Here is a 22064-nt window from a genome sequence, read left to right on the forward strand (position 1 = left end):
TCATAGGGCTAGCTACGAGGCTGAGCGTGGTTTGATGTGGACCTAGAACCTTGCCTTTTCAGCCTGAGGCAAATCTAGGTTCTAACACAAACTTCAAAGAGAATTCGAGTAGATGAGGATGCAACACTAGGCCAGCTTAGCAGAAAATGATTCGCAAATACAAGCCATGATAGATAAATTCAAAGACAACCCGCAAATTGACAAATTCATTAAAGAAGCAGTCAGCCTCAATTCCCTATTAATGCAACAAGAGGAAGTATTCTGCCAAAATATTTTGCAAATAAATCCTTACTGCGAAACCAATGATAAATTGATGAACCAAATAATTGATATGAGGCTTGAGTACGAAGAAATCCATAAAATGGTTTCTGAATTTATCACCTGGCAAGAATCAGAGGATGGAAGAAAGGCTGACCTACCAAAGCTGGAGGAGTCTCACAAAGATATTTTGTTTACGGATTGGGATTCTCAGTTGAAACAAGCAGAAAGGGCAACAATGATAGCAGTAGGAGAAGCAAGCAACATAATAGAGGTCGTAAATGAAAACCTTCATAGTGAAAACCTTGTCAAAGAGTGTGTACCAAATTTCAAGCAACTAGAGCAGTAATGGAAACAGACAACGCAGGAAAAGCAAGAGGCTCTTAAACATCTAGCTAGCTTGAATTGGGAGACATACTGGTAGTTTCTCATAAAACCACACAACCAGTGGATGACTCTGAGGTGTTTAGCAACCTCTACAAAAAATATGGTGCCAACGTTGATAGATGCCATATTTATTGGGTAGTTAAAATCTACAATCAGTCAGTCACCTAAGCTCAAGCCAATGATTGATATTTGCGACCTCAGAGATCAAGTTCAAAGGAGTAGTCATTAATTTATTTTATTTTTAGTTTTATTTTTTCTCATTGAGGAAGGTTGATTGAAACCTCCTCAACTATTTTTATAATAATCTATTTTGAGACATATATTTTAGTATTTAAACCCCTCTCATGCATTTAGAGAGGGGTCTAGAAATTTTATCAAAAACACTTTTCAAGACATTACACTTCTATACTTTTGAGGAGGTTTTGATAAAATGAATGGAACATGATCTATTTTTCTTTAAATATATAGCATGCTCTACTGAGATGCACTTTTTTACTCTTAGAATGTGTTGGATTGAATGAAATTAGGTCAATATTGTTGAAGCACATGAGCAGGACTTATCATATATGATACTTTTATCATATGATTATGTTTTATTTATGTATTAAGCAATACTTCGTCTTTCAATTGTTTTATGTATGAAAGTCAGAATTATAGCTTTCAATATTTCACTTATGTATGATGTTAGCTCTGATTCCATTTTGAATACATGAATGATTTTTTTATATGCGATATATTTCTCTCAATTGTTTTTTCTAACTATTTATCCAAAATAATTATCGTTAAAAAATTTCATTTCTTATGGCAGTTGAATGATCTTTGTTACCAGTTGCTGTAAGGAATCATTGTAGATTGCATATCATATTTTTTTCCTAGGTATATTTATAATTATATAATGCTAAATTAAGATATATGCATGTGTTTAGTAGTTAGATTAGATTACACTTAGCTGAATTATTTCCCATTGCATCCTATATCATCCCATCAACATTATCAAATAAACCCTTTCTTGGAAACTAGCCCCATTATCCCCAATCGAAGCCACTACACCAAACAGAAAAGGAGCTTCTTTCAAGGTTCGGACTGGGCGGTTTTCCCTCATGTTGTTGCAGCGATTTTTGAGGCTTCAACTGGTTGCTAGGAATCCTCTGGAATTTGGCTAAGTGTGGGATTAGTGGAACCATTGTGAACAATGATAGAACTTGACTGTAACCACACACCTGGTCACTTAGTGATGCAACATAGATCATCCAAAACATATGAAAAGATACTTCTCTTAATGCAACAACCTTTCTGGAAACTTAGGACAACTGTGGCTCCAACGATAGACTTTGTGAGGATAATGACAAAACTTGTGTAATAGTGCATGAAACTTTGGAAATGAGTGTGAAACATGTCTTTATGATGAGACCAACTCATTTTCAAAAATATTTCTCCTTGAAGAAAACCAAAAATCCCCTTTGGATGACAAGTGATAATTCCATGCCCGAAGATGACACTTTCTATATAAAGATAAAAGTGTGAACGACTCTAAAGATCCAAGAAGGAAGCTTGGAATCATCAGCTGAACAATAAGTGACCGAGGAATTATTGATCATAGGATCCATAGTAGGCTCCAAAATTTGAGTGTAGGCCAAAATTTGGAGGGTGTTGCAGCTACTACAACACTTGGAAACACACTGGTAGAATCCAACTTCTCTGTTTTGGTTAACTCCTTCTATGCAAGGCCTTGGTCCTTCAAAGAGTATTGATTCATCGTGTAAATTCCCTTGGACTTCCCACTTACCCCAAGAACAGACATGGTCCCCTCTATACTTTCTTAGTTGAACACAACATAATATTCAGTATAATCACAATATTTCGAGTTGGGAAGGGTAGTCTAGCTTGCAAACTTAAGATTTCATAGTATATTTTTTCATCTCTAGTTTTGCTCCATTGCCAGCAGGCTTGGATAGTACCCTAGTAGAGTCGCGCAAGAACACAAACATTGCTCTGCTACTAGCAAGCCTAGACAGTAACCCGACGGAGTTGATTGCCTCAACTCTCTGTGAAATAAGCCTTTCTCTTCTTTCGCAATTATTTATTTATTTAAATAGAACTATGCATTGGCACTTATTTATTTTGGGGTAGAAGAGGGATCCCAACTTATTGAGAGTAGAAGAGTTTTTTCCTTTAAATAAGCATATAAATACCTCTGATTTAGGTTTTATCATTTAGATTTTCCCCTTCTCCAATTTTACTAGTTGGATAAGCTTGAGAACACCAAAGTAGAAAATCCAAGTATAGGCATGAGGTTTCTAAACTAGATGTGGGTTCATGGTTGGACCAAAAATCTCCCTACGGACAGATTGTGTTTTCCATCGGAACTTCATCCTCCAAAAGATGTAACCAATAAAAGGAAGATAGAAAAATGGTTAGCCAAATATTTAAGTGTCACAAGACTCTCTATAGTTCAACCACACACATACTAGGAAGCTAGAATAGGTCCAGGCACAACACTTATTCGCATGATGAAAACAAAATGAAAAAACTCAAAAAGAAATAAAGCATAATGAAAAGAATGAAAACACACAACAAGGAAACATAACCAGAAGAAAAGATAACAAAATGGCTAAAGAAAACATTATGTAGAATCAGAATAATAAAATGAGGACAAACTACATGGAATGAGTGCAGAATGAGTGCAATAAAGGGAAAACTAGGATGCATCTAGTCCTACTCCTAACCTAGTAGCTAGAAGGTCGGGGTAAAGAAATTTTCAATGAAACCATCGTAGTCGTTCCTGACCTACATCCGCAAAGATATGAACAAATAAACAGATAAAAAGTGATGTGCAATAGAAGGTATAAAAACTTGAAAAACATGCACACAAAAACGAAGGTATTTCCTATGGGTGAAAAGCTGTGTCAAACCCACTACTTTTATCGAGTTAACATGCTTACCTTTTCAATGAATACTATTTTTCAACAAACCTCATAAGTTTCTTGCGGATGTGTCTTCATCTACACCGAGCCCCTTAGCAAGTGCAAGGAAGGATTGAAACTTGTTGTTTGTTGTAGAGCTTGCTAGGTAATATTGTTCCATCCATTCGATGATTGGACCGTAAAATTCATGATGGCCCTCTTAAAAACCCTGTAATCTTGGAAAAGTTGAATTTTCAATTAGAGGAGCAGGATCATGATAGGAATCCTGTGAGGAAAAATAGATCTGATCATACTCGGTAGTCATTTCAAGACAGTGAGGATGTACCATAACCATCAGTGAAGATTAAAGTGCCTCACCTACTTGACAAAAACCTCAATAGAGAGATATTGAACAATGAAAATCACAGGGTGTGAAACAACTCTCATTGGGTGTACTGCTGGGAAAATCATAAGCTAAATGACAACCACCAAAGACATAGAAATGATCAGATGAGATAATTGAAGCATTAGATTTTCAGTTTGCAATAAACATAGAAAAATCGATTTGAACAATCCCTCGAATTCTCTGAACAATCGAACCAAGTTTCTTGTGGACCAAATATGACAGACCACCTTCCTACAAGTGGTGACAAATTGTACAAGCATGATATTCATCAAAATATTTTAGAAAGGATTATGGCACCACAAATGCATGAGACCAGTTGGGACATGGTGACGATAGAAGAACTTGATTCGTGTGACAACTTGTGCATTCATTATCACTCAAGAGGATTTTTGGTGCTATGAGAGGAAAAATTTACAACATCGAATTCACAAGAAGACCAAGGAGATGACCATTAAGGAATAAATTCAATAAGCATGATTCTTTCGAGAAAAGATAGTGCTTAACATGACCAACTTCACAATTCCATGAGTCTATGAGAGATGCAAATTCCCAACCCAAGTTTGATGGGAGAAATTTGCATGAATATGAATGAACTGTAATAGATTCTTGAATTCGGTGATAAGTAAAATCTTGAAAATTTGAAAGGTCACCAGGAATACCAAACATTTTTCACATGGAAATTTAAATTGAGTGAAACCATGCAAAGAGATAGATTGTGAAAGAGGAACTAGATTTGTCTTAGTTTGAGGGGCTTACCAGAGTCACGAGATCATGACATAACCATCAATGGATGTTGCAGTGCCTCGATTCCCTAGCAAGTCCTAGAACTTTCCAAGATTGTAGAATCACATTTTGAAGCTTGAACCAAATCATGCATGGTTTGAGGATAGTTTTTATTGTTGGTTTTAGTAAGACCACTGCTCATTGGATAACATCCATCTCTGTCGCAAATTTTACCATATTTTTCAACTTCAAAAACAAAATTGCTTGAATCAGAATACTCGATCGCAAATTAAAAGATAAATGAACTGGTGATATCTCATGATAAAGTTGATTTGAAGAGTTGTCCTCATGCAGGAGAAGAGATCATGAGGGCTAGTAAGGTTTCTCTATGGTTTTATTTTTTTCAATTTCATCATGAGCAGCCTCACCACCTTGTGTCAATTGAGGGGATAAATCATCAGATGAAGAAACTGAAGAGCATGGAGTAACTTTGTCACAAGTCGAAGTATTGCAAATGGTAGGACACAAGGTATGGTGAGGTGAAGAGGAAGTTTTGATATGAACATATTCTTTGACCGAAGAAGATTCTAGATCTAAATTAAAATATTCATTATAAACCAAAAGATCATATGATGTGCTTCGACATTCATCGCGGCATATGGAATTAGAGTTATCATCATTGGAATGGTCACTTCCCAAGGTTGGGGGTTGATTGAAAGAATTAATTGAATTGGATTCTCTACCAATATTAGCATATTGAGAATCATTCAAGAATGGAAACACAATACCTTGACATGGATCATTCTGAAAAAGAGAGGAAAGATTGAAAGCATCTTCACCTTTTTTCTCCTCTACCTACATAATGTGACTGCTTTGTACCTGATCACAATTTGAGACAACAACTTGAGAATCAAGAGAATGTGAAGAACTAGTTGGTGGAGAAGATTGATCAAGCGGGTCATGTTAATTTACAAGAGTTGTGGAAGCAGAAACATTAGGAGGTTCAGATTCACTGTGTGAAGAGACAAGAACCAAGCACTCAAAATCTTGTTTCAAGAAATCCCAATTCATATTTTTTTAGGAATTTCATAACATAGGTGAAGGAATTGATTAGAAAAATCCTCAATTGATTCATTAGGCTCCATTCTTAAAATATTGATTCTTCCACAAACATATTGATAGTTATACTTATTGAAGGATTTATGAAGCTTCTTGGCAATCTAGTCGAATGAATGGATACAAGAAATGGGTAATGTATCACACCATTTATTAACATGACCATCACATGTGAGGGTAAGTAATCTATCAATGACATATTTGAAACATATTCTATGAAAAAGACAAAGATGGAAAACTTGAAAGAAATGTTCATGAAAATTGATGCACCCTCACCATTGAACATAAATTTAGATAGGTTATGAGTAACTTCTGTAGGGATGGTACAGTTAATCTCTTTAGAGAAACATCCTAGGATTATGATTTGGGGAAGAGCCATTTTAAATAAGATATTCAAACCAAACTCAATGGGCATAGCCTATCGTCTGGCCCTCCTTCTAGCGCCATTTTGTTGATGGTGATGGAATTTCGTCAAGCAAGGGGATCTCCCCGATATGAAGTCTTGATCAGACCTCACATCATTTTGTGTAAGAGTCCCTAGTATAAAGGCTCGGTTTCCAAATCCTTAAAGGTTTTCCTTGGCTTTAGCGTTCAACAGAGGAGAGTGATGCAATGGTGCCTTCGTAAAGCAAGGGAGGTGTGCCTAGTGAGTGTATAGTGCAACTATGTCAAGATTCTTCTACTACAAGGGGGGAGAGAAAAGTGAGTCTCCAAGTGAGAGGTAATAGTATCACCCAGGAAGAGACACACATGAACTAGAAGGACCTATCTAACATCGAGCGAAATAGTCCACAGCGGATGCAACAGTCATACAACTAACAAAAAAGGAGATATTTTTCTGAAATCCAACAAAATAGTCCACAACGGATGCGAGGATCGCTACCAAAATCAAACAAGGAATGATTTTTCTAGTATCCCGTGGAATAGTCCACAAGAATGGGACAATGATAACAACCATTACAACACATTCTCAAAAAGATAAGCACTAAAATAACTGAAATAGTTAAACTATCTTAGTACATGTGAAATAAAACATGAAATACAAACGTCCATAGAATAGTCTTACAAATATTCATAGTCCATGCATAAAGAACATGCTAGCCTTAAAAGGCTTCTGTTATTAAGAGAAAGTTCCAACAGACATGTTTACATTGTACATCACTAGCCCTAGTAGTGAGACATTGGAGCGACTCCTTGCTTCTCAAATAACTAGTTGATCTCTCTAATGCCTTGGATAAGGAACCAAGGTGAAAAAGTCCTTTGCTCGTCTTAGGGCCTAAATCTACCTCAGGCTGAGAAAGGCAGGATCTAGGGTAACATCAAACCACACTTAACCTGGTAGCTAGCCCTACCAGGTCAGGAGAGGTCTCTCTCCTTGTCAATATCAAAAAATATGGCCAATGAAAACTTGAGATGACTGATGTAATGACTGATTTTAGGCTAGGTATGTGAGCTGAGGAGTTTGATTAAATTTAATATGGGTTTGCTGGCTCAAATGTGAAAGGCAGACTTTGGGTCTAGGGAATGGAAACAGTCTTGCAGAGATCTCTATGGGGCGAGGTAGGAAAATGGTTTAGCACTTCAAATTGAGTGAGATGGGGAGCTTTAAGACTGGTGAGGAGTTGGAGAGGGCATGAAAGTCTCATGGATCCTCTTCAAACAGCTGAAAACATAAATAACTAAACAAAACCCTAGGTAGAGCAATGCAACTCAATGAATTCTACCTTTATCCTTGTTTCATTTAGTTAATATGAACAGAGAGAGATGATGGCATACATAAAACACATATAAACTTGCAATTACAGAAGGAAACACAATACCAAATCAAGTTGCCACAAGAATCCCATAAAGTGCTACAAACCCTGGTTAATTCCTTTGCCAAATCGCTGAAATGAGTGTAAAATAATGCTCAAAGCATTCAGAAGAGTCCAACCTTTACCAATGACTGAAAAACTACTAGATATAGGCATCAAACAACTCATTCTAGGCTTTAGGGGTCGAATTCATGAGTTTAGGAGCTGCTTCAATAAGATCTAAACTAAGAACTAAAAAGTAGGCAGTGGAACAACATGCCTCTAAAACCTAGGAAACTGATTCATTCAGTTGCAAACTACTCTTTCATGATGAATCTACATATATGAGTGAAAATTTAGCATAATTACATCAAAAAACATCAATTCACATTAAATTACATCATGAGTTTGACTATTAGAAAGAGAAAATTCAAACTGTGAAGAAACTAGGCAAAAAATAGAGTTTTTTTTGGCAAAAATGAGAAAATTTTGTCCTATGCGCCGTGCTGATTTCCCTATGCACCGTGCTACTTTGGAGCTGCTTTTGGAGGCCTTACCATGCACCCAATTTGCTCCAAGTGGGCTTGTTGGAAATTTCTACCTATCTAATTTCTAGAACAAGTGGAATTTCTGAATTTGGTCTTCATTTTACCCTCCAAAACTGAGTTCTCCCAACATTACTTCATGTGTGACCAAAAAGGGGCAGAAAGGTCATTTTTGAGATGCTTTTGACCTTTTTGGAAGCTCAAAACCTGTCAAAATTTCTTGGCCATGTGAGGGAATTTATATTTTTCCATGAGAAATCAAAAAATGCTGAGTTTTCCTCAAAAGGAGGTCTCTAGCAAAAGCGTGCGCCAAGTGGCGAGGCGCGTCAAGTAGAAAAACCCGTTTTTTAGGCCAAAAACTTCAAAATTGCAAAAAGTTCCCCAAATTTCTTGAAATTTGGGCTAAGCGTTCCTCATTAGGTACTGTGTTGGGCTAAGGAAGCCTCAGCCAAGATCTAGGGTCTATCTTGCTCTTTTCTCTTCCTCATGGCTTTCTTCAACTTGGCCTTCAAAATCCTGATTCTTGCTTTGCACACCTTGCTTCTCGCCAAGTAGTGGTATGCCATGTGTCTCAACATGTTTTTCTCTCGGTTGGCCTTCTCTAACATCCTCTCCAAGTGAAAATTTGTCCTCTCAAGCCAAGATTCATGATCAGCTTGAATTTCTTGTTCAAGTGTTGTCGACTTGATCTTCCTCTTCTTGGTAGCTTGCTAGTTTGCCTTTATATTTTTGAGCTCCATGATGGTTTGCTGATCTTCTAGATGTTTATTCCTCTACTCCAAATAATTGATTATCCATTTGGCTCTTTCCAGGTTGAGGGACAAATGATGAATGTCATCTTTCTGCTCCCGAATGATCTCTTTCAGCTTTAAGCTCAAATCAATGTCATCATCCTAAATAAGGATGAAATCTGCCTCTTGACCATCTAAAGGTCCGTCATCATGCAAGGGCTTCTTACCCTTGTCCTGTACCTACTCTGTTGATGGAGGAAATGAGACCCCTTCCACCCCAGGTGGAGAGAGTACTCGTTTTGCTGCTGCAAACAACCTTCTAGTGCCCTTTTGGTATGTGACAAACACTAGCACACTAGAGGTTTGTGTCTCATGAACATCCTGCTGATGTGAAGGCTCTCCTGCCTCATGAAAAACTGGTGGGGGCACTTGCAGACCTGTAAAGACCTCATGTGAGATGAAATCCTCCCATGACAAATTCAGTAAACCAAGCCGATGCAAAACCACAATTTTGATTAGTGCAAAGTGATAAATATTGTTATACTGTTGATGAGGAGGCTTCCTTTGCACTAAGGTGGTCATCTTCTCAATATTCTAGCAAATGAAATAGGGGAGTTTTAAGCATCCTCAGCCTAGTAAAGAGCATCAACAGTCCGATATGATAGGTGTACAGACGAGAAAATCTGCCCTCACAGGTGAAATATTTAATTATGAGTTTCATCTAGCGAGCATATGTGTCCTGTAGGTACTTGAATGGGAAAACTCTAATGACATGTCTCTCAAAACCAACCTTGATGTAAGGCTCATAATGATATCTATCAACTAGCTACCTCTTATTCCACTGCTCGCCTACATTTGGAATACCGGTTGCTTGAGCAATAGTCTCAGGTGTCAAGGTGAATGTCACACTTGCCAAAGTGACTGGGCCATTATGAAGATGGAGCACAAACAGTCTGGCTAGCTCATGGTGGTATTTGACTCTTTCCACCATCTCACATAACTAATAACAAGATTGGTGTTGGAAGCATGTGACAACAAGAGGAAAGGCCAACAGCTCGGCAAGTGAAGTAGGCTCCTCCTGGTTATGTTTGCCACTCTTATGAGGCCTCCTTGGTGCATGCATTTCTCTAGAAGAATCACTGATTGTTTCCTTATTTCTGTCATAGGAAGAATCTGACTCCATGTTTGCCAATGTCTGAGTTTTCTCAAATGAGTATGAAGATATTTTATGGTGTCAATAGGTTTTTGCTACCAAAGGTATGTTTTGATGAGGGGCTATGGAGGGAATGTGTATAAGGGGTTTTGCAAATGTTGTTTGCAGGCTTTTTGGGGGAAAGAAAGGATTTAGGGAATAGTATTTAGGGTTTGGGAATAGCAATTAGGGTTTGGGGATATTTGACTAGGGTTTTGGAGAGTGGAATTAGAGATTTAGGGTTAGTAGTTTAGGGATATAGGGAATATGGAATGGGAAATATGAATGAAAAGGGAGGGAGAAAATGAAGTTAGGGAGTGAGGGAGTGAAAATGATAGGAGTAGGTTTAGCAGCAAAATATGCAATATGTAAACCCTATGCAATTTTTTTAACAAGAATTGCAAGGAGCTAGGGTTTCAATTTTCCGATTAAATCACCATAAACACCAAGATAAACTCATTCATTGGCCATGAAGGAGTCTTAACTTACTTGGATAATTGAGGAGTTAGCAATTTTTGGATTTTGGAGGAGGTTGTGAGTGAATTCGGGCCTTGTAGTCCTGCGTGCGGCGCCATTTCACAGGTGTGCTGTGCTGCCTCAATGCATCGCGCCCGTTGTAAAAATACATTATGAATCAGTGCCCAGTGCGTCACGCTGGATGAGTGTGCCACGCCCATGCCTAGGTGCATTGCGCCTCGAATTTTCCTTGTTTTGGCACAAATATCACTCTCTTGGCTCTTAGAACACGAATACACTTGCTCTCTTTCTCTTGGGGACACAAATGAACCTTTTTGATATGAATATACTTTATATACATATGGTTTTGATTTTTTACTCAAGAAAACCCACTTTTCTAATGTTTGATTTTGACTTTCTTTTTAAACTCTGTTTTTAGGCAGTTTGCTTTATTTTTGCCTTTGATGGACTGAATGCTATGATTTTTTGTTTCTTTTGCAGGTGGTGGAGTTGTAGAGGCTTGGCAAGGTGACCATGGATGCCTCTGAAATTATTACATATGGGAAAAAATGAAATTACGTCAAATTTGTACATGGAACATAAAAAACTCTGTTTTTCCTCAAAACAGGGTTTTCGAGGAAAAATCAACAACTGAACATGTGATTATTGAAATTATTGTTTCTGAGACTTTATTTGACCTCCTCATGCACCTGCTAACCATTATTGAGCGTTGACAAGACTTTATTGACGAAACCCTAGACCTAATGAGACTTAAAACCCTAAAAATGACTTTTGCATATTTAAATCCAAAACATGGCTGCAGATGATCTAGATGTATGAAAATGGGCCAGCAGGTAAGGAACATGAGGGAAAATGTATAATATGCCACTACCATCAGATGATCCATGACCCTAATGGAATGTCGCTTATCAAGTGAGACACCTAACATACAATGCAACAAGAGAATTTGATCACTAATGGAAGGATGAAGATACCGATACTAACATTGGCTCCAATGGGGATGGTAGATCCTTGGAGGTGCCAAGAACTATAGACCTCTGGAAAGCAGATAGTGCCTTCTTCCATTGGGCTATGGAGTCAATAACTTCAACAAACCAAAACCAATATTTTGACTCAATTTTAGGACTGAAATCCGACTCAAAACTGACTCAATTTCGAGACTGAAATCGACTATAAAATTGACTCAAACAATCCAAACCAAAACTGAAATCAAACCTTCAATTTTATAGCCTTCACTTTAGGTCCGAAACTGAATGAGTGATTAGAGTACACACTTGCAATGAAGGACATAAAACGATATATACAGTGATACATATGACAGTAGAAAACATTTCAAAGATGGTACCGTTTCAGCATCCGACCATTGACCGGCCCACCTGGACAATCTTCTCCATCCATTTCTTTCAGCAAGAAAGCATTCTGACCTCGGTATGCAACGATTTTGAAAAGTCCTTTCCACATGTTCTCAAACTTGTCGTGTTTCCCTTTGTCTTCATTTCGGGCATCCCATTTCAACACTATGTCTTCAATTTGAAACTTGTTCACCTTGGCCTTTCGATCATATATCTTTTTGATTATCTCTTGTAGCTTGAAGTTATTCTGAAAAACCTCCTCTCTAGTCTACTGTAAATGGATCATTTGATTGACTCCCCATTGTAAATGATCTTCCTCACTACCAGCTTCCTGCAGAAGTTTAACAAATGGAACTGCGAGGGATGTAGGAAAAACTATGTCCACATCATACACGATCTCGAAAGGGGACATGCCTATTGACTTTTTCTGACTTACTCTATTTTCTTATAGTGCATTGACCAATTTCATATGCCAACTTTTCTTGTTTGTTTCCAGCAGTTTTTTGATAATGTCGACTAATGATTTATTCGAGGATTCCGCCAAACCATTACCTTGTGGATAGTATGCATTTGAGTGCCCCAAGGTAATTTTATACTTGTTGCAAAAATCAATCATCTTTTTAGATTTTAAAGCTGCTGCATTATCTGTAATCAGCTTTTTAGGACAACCAAAATGTGACAAAATATTGTTCTCAAGAAATTGAATTATTACTGCATCAGTGGCTTACCGAGTAGGAATCGCCTCTATCCATTTAGTGAAGTAGTCTGTTGCGGTAAGGATCCACTTATGCTGTGCTGAAGAAGTAGGATGGATCTCACCAATGAAATCTAAACCCCACTGCTGAAAGGGAGCACTTACTTCAACTGGTTTGAGAGGCAAAGGTTGTAGTTTTCTCTTACCTTGAAAAATCTAACATGTGTGGCAGCTTGTAACAATGTTTTACACATCAGAAAAGAGAGCCGACCAATAATATCCCGCTCTCAAAATTTTATTGGCTGTTGTCTTCCAAAATAGATGACCTCCACAATCTCCTTTGTGAAAATCATCCGTAACCTGTTTTGCTTCTTCTTCAACAAAAAAAATCAACAAGACACCACTAGGATCTTTCCAGTAAAGTGCATTATTCATTATACAAAGCTTTGCAGCCTTTAATTTCGGGGTCCTACTTTTGTTCTTAGCTAATCTGGGTGGCAGTGAGAGATGTTGGAGCACATAAACAATATCCGAGTACCAAGGAGAAAGTAAAAACATTTCAGCTACCTGAACAAGTGAACTTTCCTCATCGTCTTCGGACATAGCAGCAATGAGATTTATGTCCAAGGCATGCTAATTAGATTCCACCATCAGTTTCGCCAGCCTTTTTCCTTTGATGAGCTTTGTTGGTTTGATCTCCACATCATATTCTAACAAAGTTGTGATCCATTTGCCTCGTCTCCCTTCCAGATCTATTTGCACTAAGACATCTTTAACGGCAGTGTTAGGGACATAGGCAAGGATATGAGAATGCAGAATATAAATTCGAAAATCTTTCAAGGACTTTACCAAAGAAAGAGATTTATTTTCAATAATATTGTACTTTAAAGTTGCATCCCTTATCGTTTTGCTGAAAAAAGAAATTGGTTTCTCAAGCTGGTCTCTTTTCTTCATTAAGACCGCTACCATAGTATGATCCGAAGCAAATGAAAACAAAATAAAATCTTGGGAATAATCTGTGCTGATCAAAATTGGATCTGAAGAAAGGGCTAGATTTACCAAATTGAAAGACTTGATGGCTTCTTCGGTCCACTTCACTACACTATCTTTATTTAATATGTTTGTGATTTCCCTTAAATGTTCTGCAAGATTTGGCACAAAGCGACGTAAGAAATTCATCTTACTGTTGAATGACTAGATCTCCTTTTTACTTCATGGAAAATCAATTTTCTGAATGGCTTCCACTTGAGTTGGATCAATGCAGATGCCCTCCCTGGATATTATATGACCGAGAAGCTTGCCTTCATCCATGGAAAACAAGCTCTTCTTTGGATTGAGGGATATGCCATACTTTCTACACCGTTGAAATACAATATTCAAATGATAAAGGTGCTCTTCATCTGAATTAGAAAAAACTATCAAATCATCAAGATAAACAACTAAAAATACATCTTTCTCATTTGCAAATGCGATATCCATAGCCTGCTGAAAGGTTTCACTAGCATTCTTCAATCCGAATGGCATCTTGGCATAATGGAAAGTTCCCCATGGAGTGGTGAACGTTGTTTTGTCTCTATCATCTTCATGAAACAGAATTTGGTTAACCAGAATACCCATCGAGTAGCGACATGCGCGATGCTCCAACTACTCGATGAAGTATGTGATCCATCTTGGGCAATGGATAGTTATCTTTCAAAGAAACTTTATTCAGATTTCTAAAATCAATACATAATCGAATCTCACCTATTTTCTTGCGCACTGGTACCAAATTAGAAATCCAATCTGAAAATCTTATGGGAACGATTATACCAGCTTTGTATAATCCGTTCACTTCCTTCTCTATTGAGGGCAACAGCTTTGGATTTATCCTTCTTAGCTTCTGTCGGAAAGGCTTTTGATTTGGCTTGATCGGAATGATGTGCTGAATTATACTCTTATCATATGCCCTCAGATCTGAGTAGTCCCAAGAAAATACATTAGTAAATGAAGATAATAAACTAATGTATTTTTCCTTTACTTGTGCAGGCAAGGCCTTTGATAACTTGACCATTTTAAGATGTTCTGTTGATCCAATTTTTACATCTTCAACTCCTTTCTCGGTGGGTGTCAAGCTCGGTTTCCAGGCTACATCATCTTGATCAAAGAACTCCTCTAAAGGTATTAGACCTTTAGGAATGACATTGTCCTTGAGCTGTAAAATGTCCATCTGATTTACTTCCATATCTGCTTCACCATCATCATGTTCTCCATCTATAGAAGTGTCTTTGTACTTGCCTTCATTTTGCAGAAATTCTTAAATTTCTTTATCATCTTGAAACACCTGCCAATATCTTTGGTTATCTGGGATAGTAGGGTGATGTTTCACATGAATTTCAAACTTATTGTTTGAATTCATCGGAATTTTCAAATTACTTGCAGCTGTTGCAAGTGAATCTGCAATTACATTCTGAACATGAGGGACACATGTCAAAGTGTAGTCTGGAAACAATCTCAAAATATCTAACACGTCATTCCAATAAGCTCGCATACGGGGATGCTTAGCTTGGTATTCACCTTTAACTTGCTTGATAACTTACTCGTAGTCACCATATACTGAAATTCTTTTAGCATTTAACTTCTTAAGGATTTTCAGACCAGCGATTAAGGCTTCATATTCAGCCTCATTATTTGAACAATCAAAAGCTAATTTATACGAACATACCCTTACATTACTTGGCACTTTGTTTGGAAGAAATGTAGGGCTGCGTATCCAAATGCCAATTCCAACACCTTCTCTACCTACTGCACCATCAAAGTCCATGCTCCATAACTCGGCTTCATCTTCCAAATGCTGAAATTATTTTTGCTCTTCTTCTTTTGCTTGTTGTCCATCAACTTTTTGCTGCTGTCGGAAGGCTGATTGTAGAGCGGTACTATCAAGCTTTCATCTTTCTTTATCTAGTACAACTCTGAAATTTTCAGTGATCTCAGGAATATCTTCTACTTCAACTACTTGAATATTTACATCATTAAAACTATCAGAATATAAAACAAAATATTACAAATCAGTATGTACATAATTGATTGGATGATTTAGAGGTTTCTCCTTGCTAGTGATCATGTACTTCATATTTTTTTCCTAGTATAATTTCCTCAATTGACCGAACACGGGAATAGTAGCATAGGAGAAATCAAGTTGCAATGTCCCTTTGAGTTTTTCTCCCCAAGATCTGGAAAGAAGCATGCCAAATCTAGGAGGAATATCTGCCACAACCACATCCATCAAAACATTCTTCACCGAGATCTGATCCAAAGTGACAACCAAATATTTAATAAGCCCAATGCATCTGACCCTACCAAAATCAAAGGAATATAGATCATGATACTTGCGAGTGATATCTAGACCCAATTTTTCCATGATTGCTTTAGGCATGAGATTATGAGAGGCTCCTGAATCGAACATGGCATTATGCAATACAAAATCATGCAATCTAAGGCTGATGCAAAAAGGAGCTACATCACTGTCCTCAGACTGACCTTCTAGTGCTGGGTCGAAGATAAGTTCAGGCTGATCATCCTCCACATTTACCATATCAGATAATGGATCCAAATTCAAAATCTTAGACACTTGACCTTTATAGCTACTGTTCTTCATTAATTCAGTCAAAGGAATTGACACATTTAACTTAGAAATTTCATTTTATAAGCTAAAGGTTGATGTTTTCTCTACATATTTGACTGGAGCATCTTTATTTTCAATATTCTCCTTTGATACAATTGGTTGATTTGATCTTTAATTTTCTGATTGTGTTTTGCTGTTGTTAGGATCAGTTGTCTCCTTTCCCTTTCTCTGCGCTATTGGAGAACCATTCTTTGGCGGTGACACTTCCTTCCTCTTCTGAATTGTATTGATGGGAACTTCTCTACTCCTGAGTGAATATTGTCACTGTTGGGTTGTCAAACCATTCATGTAACCCCTCTGATATTCATCAGACTCTTCTTCAAGAACTGTCTCATTTGATAAGATGAAATCTTCGTCTTTTTGTACAACTGGGCTTTCTGAATACTCTTCATCTTCAATTATATAAATGGGTAGATCATCAGGTGTAAAGAAATGATTCTCCTCGCCAATTATGTTCTTATCATCATTTGATTCTGGACCATGTACAAAATTCTGCTATAGGGGTGTCTTCACTTGCTGTTGTGCCGCTTGATCTTGTGCTCTTTGTTCTCGTTGTTTGATTCTGAATTGTGGTTACTGCTGACCACGAAAGTTTGGATTTTTGACTTGTGCTTCAGGCTTATCAGCAATTGTAAGCCTATTAAACATCTTCTCGATCTTGCGAAGCAAATGATCTCAGGAAGAAGCTTCCTCTTTTATAGTCACCTTCTTTTCGACCTTTGCTCTAGCTCTCTTGGCAAGCAGATTTGCCTCAACGCTGACTGCAATTTTTTGCATGTCCTCCAATGTAGTCGGATCTCTTTCCCTCAATTGATATGCCATGTCAGGATCGAAGCCATCAGGAAATTTAATCAAAGCCAGCCCCATAGGTGGCTTTATATCAGCAGGAATTGCATTGTAAACAATATTGAATCTAACACAATAATCTTGGACACTCTCACCAACATTCCTCTTGATGCTTTCAGATTCGAAAATAATTTGAAGAGGGTTTTCCTTTACCTCCCAGTGATCCAAGAACTGTGTTTGAATATTGGTCAGTGTAGTGATACTCGCAACTGGCAAAGGTCTGAACCATTTCCGCACTTCACCTCCAAAAGTTTGCACAAATAATCTCATAGTCACATTTTCGGCATCAATCTCATGAAGGTCAAAGAAATCAGTCATTCTGTCCACATGCTACTGAGCTGTGATGCTTTGAGGAGTGCCATCAAACAATGGGATTTTTCTTTGGTAGTCAGTGGGCATGGCATCCAAGTTTTGAGGCGACATAAGGGGTGCATATCGGGTAGCCATTGCTCTAGGTGGATTTACAACTAGCCTTGGGGATGTAGGAGGAGTTAGAACAATGATAGCAACTAACGATGTATTTGGTGTATGAGGTGTCGAAGGAGGAGATGAAATACAAGATGTTTGAGGTGTTGATGGAGTTGATGGGGGAGAAGAGACAGGAGGTCTATGATCTAATATAGTGGGCTGCACTGGAATGGTGGGAATGAAAGGAGGTTCGGTAGGATTTCCTGAACCAGATGCAATTGTGGATGAACCAAGAGTTGTTGATGTAGATTTTAAGAACTCAGGAATGTTCGAAACCACAATGGAAGTCTGAAGATTCAAGATATAACTATCAATTGATCTATTTTCCCTTTCAGTTTCAAGATCTTTGAAAAACTCCGAATTTAAGATAGTAGAACCAACAACACATTCAGATTTAGTCTCAAACAACAAGTGATCAAAACGTTCGTCAAATTCAAGATCTTCAAGATATTCAAAAACAATAGGAAATGAACGATATTTGAACACAGGAATCATAGAACTTTCTTGTCAAAGAATTCTTGGGATGAGATTTGGGTTTTTATACACAGGAGGAGGATCAGGATCAAGATTGGCTCTGGCGTATCGTCTGGAAGCCAGTGTGTTGAATTAATCCCAAAAATCAAATGGAAAAAATCAACTTGTTCAGCAATCAACTTGTTCAGCCTATCAATTTCTAAACTCATCATCCAAATTCTATAATTTCTCAATGATACTGGGGTAATCGTTTAGATCAAATTTTCAGTTTATAAACTAGACCGGAGATTGACTGAAGCAGCATTCATCTACTTTCGCTAATGCAAAGCAAGAGCGTTTCGAAGGATACCTGGCTAACTTCAAGCTCCATCTGTAGTCTACAATGAAAAACAATGATAATAAAATTATATCCCCAGTATGGTCACCACTATGTTAGGGCCTAAATCTACCTCAGGCTGAGAAAGGCAGGATCTAGGGCAACATCAAACCACGCTTAACCTAGTTGCTAACCCTACCAGGTCAAGAGAGGGCTCTCTCCTTGTCAATCTCAGAAAATATGGCCAATGAAAACTTGAGATGACTGATGTAATGACTGATTTTAGGCTAGGTATGTGAGTTGAGCAGTTTGATTGAATTTAATATGGGTTTGTTGGCTCAAATGTGAAAGGCAGACTTTGGGTCTGGGGAATGGACACAGTCTTGCAGAGATCTCTATGGGGCGAGGTAGGAAAATAGTTTAGCACTTCAAATTGAGTGAGATGGAGAGCTTTAAGACTGGTGAGGATTTGGAGAGGGCATGAAAGTCTCAGGGATCCTCTTCAAACAACTGAAAACATAAATAACTAAACAAAACCCTAGGTAGAGCAATGCAACTCAATGAATTCTACCTTTATCTTTGTTTCATTTAGTTAAGATGAACAGAGAGATATGATGGCATACATAAAACACATATAAACTTGCAATTACATAAGGAAACACAATACCAAATCAAGTTTCCACAAGAATCCCATAAAGAGCTACAAACCCTGGTCAATTCCTTTGCCAAACTGCTGAAATGAGTGTACAATAATGCTCAAAGCATTCAGAAGAGTCCAACCTTTACCAATGACTGAAAAACTACTAGATATAGGCATAAAAAAACTTATGCTAGGCTTTAGGGGTCGAATTCATGATTTTAGGAGTTGTTTCAACAAGATCTAAACTAAGAACTGAAAAGTAGGCAGTGGAACAGCATGCCTCTAAAACCTAGGAAACTGATTCATTCAGTTGCAAACTACTTTTTCATGATGAATCTACCTCTATGAGTGAAAATTTAGCATAATTACATAAAATCCATCAAGTCACATTAAATTACATCATTAGTTTGACTATTAGAAAGAGAAAATTCAAATTTTGAAGAAACTAGGCGAAAAATAGAGTTTTTTGGCCAAAATGAGAAAATTTTTATCCTGTGCGCCGCGCTGATTTCCCTATGTGCCACGCTACTTTGGAGCTGCTTTTGGAGGCATTTCAATGCACCAAATTTGCTCCAAGTGGGATTTTTGGAAATTTCTGCCTTTCTACTTTCCAGAACAAGTGGAATTTCTTAATTTGGTCTTCATTTTCCCCTCCAAAATGGAGTTCTACCAACACTACTTCCTGTGTGTCCAAAAAGGGGTAGAAAGGTCATTTTTGAGGTGTTTTTGACCATTTTGGAAGCTCAAAACCTATCAAAATTTCTTGGCCATGTGAGGGAATTTATATTTTTCCATGAGAAATCAAAAAATGCTGAGTTTTCCTCAAAAGGAGGTCTCTAGCAAAAGCGCGAACCAAGTGGCACGGCATATCAGGCAGAAAAACCTGTCTTTTGGCCAAAAACTTCAAAATTGCAAAAAGTTCCCAAATTTCTTGAACTTTGGGCTGAGTGTTCCTCATCAGGTGCTGTGTTTTGCTAAGGAAGCCTCAACCAATATCTGGAGACTATCTTGCTTTTTTCTCTTCCTCATGGCTTTCTTCAACTTGGCCTTCAAAATCTTGATTCTCGCTTTGCACACCTTGAGTCTCGCCAAGTAGTGGTATGCAATGTGTCTCAACATGTTTTTCTCTCTGTTGGCCTTCTCTAACATCCTCTCCAAGTGAAAATTTGTCCTCTCAAGCCAAGATTCATGATCAGCTTGAATTTCTTGTTCAAGTGTTGTCAACTTGATCTTCCTCCTCTTGGTAGCTTGTCGGTTTGCCTTTATGTTTTTGAGCTCCATGATGGTTTGTTGATCTTCTAGCTATTTATTCCTCTACTCCAAATAATTGATTATCCATTTGTCTCTTTCCAGGTTGAGGGAAAAATGATGAATGTCATCTTGCTACTCTCGAATGATCTCTTTTAGCTTTGAGCTCAAATCAGTGTCATCATCCTGAATAAGGATGAAATCCACCTCTTGACCTTCTGAAGGTGCCTCATCATGCAAGGGCTTCTTACCCTTGTCCTGTACCTGCTCTGCTGATGGAGGAAACAAGACCCCTTCCACCCCAGGTGGAGATAGTACTCGTTTTTCTGCTGCAAACAACCTTCTAGTGCCCTTTTGGTATGTGACAAACACTGGCACACTAGAGGTTTATGTCTCATGAACATCCTGCTGATGTGAAGGCTTTCCTACCTCATGAAAAACTGGTGGGGGCACTTGAGGACTTGTAAAGACCTCATGAGAGATGAAATCCTCCCATGACACATTCAGTAAACCAAGGTAATGCAAAACCACAATTTTGATTAGTGCAAAGTGATAAATATTGTTATACTGCTGATGAGGAGGATTCCTTTGCACTAAGGTGGTCATCTTCTCAATATTCTGGCAAACGAAATAGGGGAGGTTCATCATCCTCACCCTAGTAAAGTGCATGAACAGTCTGATATGATAGGTCTACAGACGAGAAAATCTGCCCTCATAGGTGAAATATTTAATTATGAGTTTCATTAAGGGAGCGTATGTGTCCTGTAGGTACTGGAATCGGAAAACCCTACCGACATGTCTCTAAAAACCAGCCTTGATGTAAGGCTCATAATGATCTCTGTCAACTACCTGCATTGCTCACCTACATTTGGAATATAGGTTGCTTGAGCAATAGTCTCAGGTGTCAAGGTGAATGTCGCACCTGCCAAAGTGACTTGGCCATTATGAAGATGGAGCACAAACAGTCTGGCTAGCTCATGGTGGTATTTGACTCTTTCCACCATCTCACAGAACTGATAACAAGATTGGTATTAGAAGCATGTCACAGTAAGAGGACAGGCCAACAGCTCAGCAAGTGAAGTAGGCTCCTCCCGGTTATGTTTTCCACTATTATGAGGCCTCCTTGGTGCATGCATTTCTCTAGAAGAATCACTGACTATTTCCTTATTTCTATCATAGGAAGAATCTGATTCCATGTTTGCCAATGTCTGAGTTTTCTTAAATGAGTATGAAGAGATTTTATGGTGTCGATAGGTTTTTGCTACCAAAGGTATGTTTTGATGAGGGGTTGTGGAGGGAATGTGTATAAGGCGTGTTGGGAATGTTGTTTGCAAGATTTTTGGGGGAAATAAAGGATTTAGGGAATAATATTTAGGGTTTGGGAATAGAAATTATGGTTTGGGGATATTTGACTAGGGTTTGGGATAGTGGGATTAGGGATTAGGGATTTAGGGTTAGTAGTTTAGGGATATAGGGAATATGGAATGGGAAATATGAATGAAAAGGGAGGGAGAAAATGAAGATAGGGGGTGAGGGAGTGAGGGAGTGAGGTATGCAATATGTAAACCCTATGCAATTGTTTTAACAAGCAATGCAAGGAGCTAGGGTTTCAATTTTCCCATTAAATCACCATAAACACCAAAATAAACTCATTCATTGGCCATGAAGGAGTGTTAACTTACTTGGATAATTGAGGAGTTAGCAATTTTTTGATTTTGGAGGAGGTTGTGAGTGAATTCAGGCCTTGCAATCCTATGTGCCACGCCACCTCACAGGTGTGCCATGCTGCCTCAATGTGTCGCGCCCGTTGTAAAAATACACTGCGAATTAGTGC

At 38.1% G+C, this 22064-nt stretch overlaps 1 pseudogene; it reads left to right on the plus strand.

The window, feature by feature from the left end:
- Nucleotides 1-361: 361 nt before the first annotated feature.
- Nucleotides 362-22064, plus strand: part of LOC149262760 (zinc finger A20 and AN1 domain-containing stress-associated protein 4-like) — an 89700-nt pseudogene continuing 67997 nt past the window's right edge.

This window comes from Pinus tabuliformis, chromosome 6 (genome assembly GCF_031772625.1).
Source record: "Pinus tabuliformis cultivar Carrire ecotype Pingquan chromosome 6, CPIR1, whole genome shotgun sequence".
Lineage (NCBI taxonomy): Eukaryota > Viridiplantae > Streptophyta > Pinopsida > Pinales > Pinaceae > Pinus > Pinus tabuliformis.